Genomic DNA, 6,000 nt, shown 5'->3' with positions numbered 1-6,000 from the left:
GCTGCTCTCCAGAGATGCCTAACTGATGTCATCAACCATGTTCGCTATAAGTAACCCTTTGTAAGCCAGGTTCGAGCTGGGCTGGGGCCTCAAAAGGCTCTGAGAGTTTCAAGAGGTATGGGTTTTGAGGAGCTCCCTGTGAAACAGGCACAGGCCTGTGTGTTACTTCACCTGCAATTAAAGACCATTTGCAGGTTCAAATAGTGATTGCTTTATTGATTGGCAAAGGCAACTGGTTGGTCCTACAGAGTCTAATGAGTGCAGTTCATACATCACTAACCCTCTAGAAAAATAAGGAATATACAACATCCCATCCCCTAACTTCAACCTCTGTCCTCCCTTTGATGCCTTTTCTTCTCTATTATGGCCTTTAACACTGTCCGCCCCATTCACCCTCGCGACTGACCCGTACCCTTGCCATTATCGAACCTCCATGGAAGCTGTGTTCTCCTGAACCCCTCCTGTGTGCCACAGCATTCAATCAGGAAAATTGATGAACCACAGACATAACTGTAGGAAGCAACTTGTATATGGCTCCTTTCAATCTATGTAGACCAAGTGTGCTGAGCATCTTGGGCTCTGCTGACTTGATCTTGAGGGCTGGACGTATTTACAAAAATGCATGTTCATGCCATGCAAGTTGTTATAAGTAAGACCATAAGACATAGGAGCAGAAATTAGGCTATTCAGCCCATCAAGTCTGCTCCACCATTCAATCATGGCAGATAGGTTCCTCAACTCCATTCTCCTGCTTTGTCCCTGTAACCCTTGATCCGCTTGATACTCAAGAACCTATCTATTTCAGTCTTAAATATAATGACCTCCACAGCCTTCTGGTGCAATGAATTCCACAGAAGATGTTTCTCCTTATCTGACAATGATTCTCCTTATCTCTGGTCTAAAAGGTCTTCCCTTTACTTTAAGGCTGTGCCCTCGGGTCCTACTCTCTCTTACCAATGGAAACACCTTCCCAGCATCTACTCTGTTCAGGTCATTCCTCATTCTGTATGTGTCGATTAGATTTCCCCCTCCACCCCCACCATTCCTTCTAAACTCCATCAAGTGTTCCTTCATCTAGATCGTTAACATGTAAAGTACAAGCCTGCCACAGAATGGCATGAGGCCTGGCCCATCGATAACATGGTAAAAAAAATGACTGCAGATGCAGATGTTATAGCTCTATACTAAACTATGAAGAGGAATTAGCTGTGTTTACTGAGATAAACATGAAATGCTAATTAGATAGAAAAAAAACAAAGAGCAGCAGATTGCTTTTAGCTATTACTCTAGTTCACAATATTACAATTTTAATACATTACTGAAAAGTCAGGATCTTATATCAACTTATTATTGAACAAAAATATACTGTTGAAAAATAAACAGACCAGTTAGCATATGTTGCGCTTTACCTTTAAGAACTTTAAGTTGTATGGGAGTTAATGGATTCAGAAGGTTAGGTCTATCTATTCCACACCAGTATCATCCTTTATCACTTTTTCTTATCTGGTACATAAGTACTGTAAGTTGTCCTTTTGCATTATCAGCTGTAATTCTTATTCTGCCATCATGACTACTCCTTTCAGGGCCATTAGTTTGTACCAAAACAGTACAGCTTCTCCTATAGTAGCCTTTGCCCCAGCACTTCTGATAATTTCTAAAATATGTGTCAAATCTGCATTGGATTGTGACAGATTCTCCCACGTGTCCAGTTTTTTCTTCTGGTCCACTAATTGAAGCATGCGTAACTGTAAATGTTAAAACATAGTAAACTTTAAAATGTAATACTTTTCACTTAATTGAAACAAAAGGACATTAACATTAATATTCCCTTCTCTTGGTTTCCACACTATTTTCATAGAACATAGAACAATACAACGCAGAACAGGCCCTTCGGCCCTCAATGTTGCGCCGACCTGTGAACTATTCTCGGCTCGTCCCCCCTACACTATCCCATCATCATCCATGTGCTTATCTAAGGATTGTTTAAATCTCCCTAATGTGGCTGAGTTAACTATATTGGCAGGTAGGGCATTCCACACCCTTACCACTCTCTGAGTAAAGAACCTGCCTCTGATATGTGTCTTAAATCTATCACCCCTCAATTTGTAGTTATGCCCTCTCATACAAGCTGACGTCATCATCCTAGGAAAAAGACTTTCACTGTCTACCCTATCTAATCCTCTGATCATCTTGTATGTCTCTATCAAGTCCCCTCTTAGCCTTCTTCTTTCCAATGAGAACTGACCCAAGTCTCTCAGCCTTTCCTCATAAGACCTTCCCCCAGACCAGGCAACATCCTGGTAAATCTCCTCTGCACCTTTTCCAATACTTCCACATCCTTCCCGAAATAAGGCGACTAGAACTATACACATTATTCTAGGTGCGGCTGCTGTAGCGTTTTGTATAGTTGCAGCATGATATTGCGGCTCCGGAACCCAATCCCTCTATGAATGAAACCTAATACACCATATGCCTTCTTAACAGCACTATCCACCTGGGTGGCAACTTTCAAAGATCTATGTACATGGACTCCAAGATCCCTCTGCACTTCCACACTACCAAGAATCTTTCCATTGACCCAGTACTCTGCCTTCGTGTTATTCTTCCCAAGGTGAATCACCTCACATTTAGTTGCATTGAACTCCATGTCATCTCTCAGCCCAATTCTGCAATTTATCCAAGTTCCCCTGCAACCTGTAACATTCTGCCAAACTATCCACTACTCCACCAACTTTAATTTCATCTGCGAATTTACTAATCCATCCACCTATTCCTGCATCTAAGTCATTTATAAAAATGACAAACAGCAGTGGTCCCAAAACAGATCCTTGTGGCACACTACCAGTAACTGGACTCCAGGCTGAATATCTTCCATCAACCACCACATGCTGCCTTCTTTCAGAAAGCCAGTTTCTAATCCAAACTACTAAATCATCCTCAATTCCATGCATCTGCATTTTCTCCAACAGCCTACCATGTGGAACCTTATCAAAGGCTTTACTGAAGTCCAAGTACACCATGTCAACTGCCCCTACCCTCATCTACATGCTTGGTCACTTTCTCAAAAAACTCTATGAGGTTTGTGAAACACGACCTGCCCTTGACAAAACCATGTTGACTATTTGAAATCAAATTGTTGCTTGGTTAGATGATTATAAATCTTATCTCTTATAATCCTTTCCAAAACCTTTCATACAACAGAAGTAAGACTCACTGGTCTATAATTACCTGGGTCATCTCTACTGCCTTTCTTGAATAAAGACACAACATTTGCAATCCTCCAGTCCTCTGGTACTAAACCTGTAGAAAATGACGACTCAAATATCAAAGCCAAAGGCTTTCCTATCTCCTCCCTAGCCTCCCAGAGAATCCTTGGATAAAATCCATCTGGCCCAGGGACTTGTCTACTTTCCCTCCTTCTCGAATTGATAACACCTCTTTGTGACTAACCTTGATCCTTTCTAGTCTAATATCTCATATCCTATTCTTCTCCTCTACAATATTCTCTTTTTCCTGAGTGAAAACCGATGAGAAGTGTTTGTTTGGCACCTCTCCGATCTCCACAGGGTCCATACTCACCTTCCCACTTCTGTCTTTGACTGACCCTATTCCTACCCTAGTCATCCTTTTATTCCTCACATACCTATAGAAAGCTTTAGGGTTCTCCTTTACTCTATTTTTTAAAGACTGCTCATGTCCTCTCTTTGCTTTTCTTAACTCTCTCTTCAAATTCTTCCAAGCTGATTTGTAACTCTCCATCGTCTCATCTGAACCATCTTGCCTCATCAACACGTAAGCCTCCTTCTTCCGCTTAACAAGAGATGCAATTTCTTTAGTAAACCACGATTCCCTTACTTTACCACTTCCTCCCTGCCAGACAGGATATACCTATCAAGGACATGCAATATCTGTTCCTTAAACCTCCACATTTCCATTGTCTGTATCCCCTGCATTTTGCAACCCCATACTATGCATCCTAATTCTTGCCTAATTGCATTATAATTGCCCTTGCCCCATTGATAACTCTTGACCTGTGGCATGTACCTATCCCTTTCCATCGCTAAGCTAAACGTAGCTGGTATATGGTCACTCTCTCCAAAGTGCTCACCTAATACTAAATCAAACACCTGGCCTGGTTCATTACCAAGCACCAGATCCAGTGTGGCCTCCCCTCTTGTCGGCCCTTCGACATACTGTGTCAGGAAACCCTCCTATACACACAATGTTGGGAAGTTAAAGTCCTCCATAATGACCACCCTGTTCTTTTCACCCCTATCCAGAATAATTTTGCCAAACCTCTCCTCCACCTCCCTGGAACTCTTTGGAGGCCTATAAAAAAAACTTCAAGCAGTGTGACCTCTCCTCTCCTGTTTCTAAATTCAACCCATACCACCTCAGTAGACAAGACCTCGTCAAAAGTTCTTTCAGCCACCACTATACTATCCTTGACTAACAAGGCCACACCTCCCCCTCTTTTACCATCTTGCCTGTTCTTAATGAAATATCTAAACCCTGGAACCTGCAACATCCATTCTTCACCCTGCTCTATCCATGTCTCCGAAATGGCCATAACATCTAAGGCCCAGGTACCTATCCATGCTGCAAGCTTACCTATCTTTCCTGTGACCTTCTCTCTTTTTTTTTTGGCATTCTCTCCTTAATTCTTGCTGGCTGCCTTCCTCATTGTCCTTTAACTCATTTTGTCTCATTATTCTTGTTCACTCAAAAACAAGTCTTCTCCATTCATTTGGTCACAAGCCATGATTCCCATAAGTCATGCTTTAGTTTGACATCTTCAGGAATGCTTGGAAGACATCCCTCCTGTCAGTATCCTACAATGGCAGTGTTCTGATCGGAACAGCTGCTTTGGGAATCTGGAGTCCTGTATATGGATGATATGCCCCAGCACAGGGATTGAGTGTTTAGCAACCAGATAAGGGGCAAATTGGCTTGGTAGAGGGTGCCTGCTGTTGGACATGAATCTGAGTGTCCAATTACAGTTTCGTGTTATCTTTACAATACACAATGGAGAAATCTGTGGTGAAGTTTTGGACTTTTTTCTGTGGTGACATCACCATAGTTGTATGGATAGCTAATAATAACAAGTTAAAATACAGACGGAAGATAAAGGGTGATGAGAACATCCTCTCTCTCAATGTCGGCAAACCAAGGAATTGATCATTGACCTCAGAAAGAAAGGAGGAGAACAAACTCCTAACTACATCAACAGAACTGAGGTTTAGAGGGTGGACAACATCAGATTCCTCGGAGTGACGATAATCGACAACCTGTCTTGGACTTTCCCCTGTAGATGCGATAATCAAGAAGATACAACAATACCTCTTCTTCCTCAGGTGGCTTAGGTAATTGACCATGTCCATGAGGACCAACATCAACTTCTACAGATGCACCATTGAGAGCATACTGTCCAGGTACATAACGGCCTGGTATGGCAAATGCTCTGCCCGGACCATAACAAATTATAGAAGGTTGTGTGCACAGCCCAGACCATCATGGAAGCTAACCTCCCATCCATGGACTCCATTTACATGGCTCACTGCCAAAATCATCAAAGAGTCATCACACCCTAATAATGACCTCCTACCATCTCTTCCACTGGGCAGAAGATACAGAAGCCTGAACACATGCGCCAGCAGGTTTGGGACCAGCTTCTTCCTGGCCATTATTAAACTGATGAATGGACTCTTTAGCCTCAAATCATGCTGATCTTGCTAATGTTGATCGCACCTAGTGCACACAATGTAACCTGAATGCCTCTGTCTAAGTCACTTTGATCTGTACATCCTTGCTTACTCTGGTCCACCTGTACTGCTTGTAAAAAAAAGATTTTCACTGTACTTTGGTACACGTGACAATAAATCAATTAACCCTGTTCCCACAGATGTTGCTGCATGTACTGTGTTCACTCACAGGTAATGAATGGTGTAGAGTGCAGTCCCATTTCTTATTTCTTTTACTGTACCTGACAGTCTGTTTGGT

The sequence above is a fragment of the Chiloscyllium plagiosum genome, unplaced genomic scaffold, assembly GCF_037043375.1.
Source record: "Chiloscyllium plagiosum isolate Xiang-an unplaced genomic scaffold, Cpla_swu_hap1 HiC_scaffold_26, whole genome shotgun sequence".
NCBI lineage: Eukaryota > Metazoa > Chordata > Chondrichthyes > Orectolobiformes > Hemiscylliidae > Chiloscyllium > Chiloscyllium plagiosum.
Note: the sequence above shows the minus strand (reverse complement) of the source record.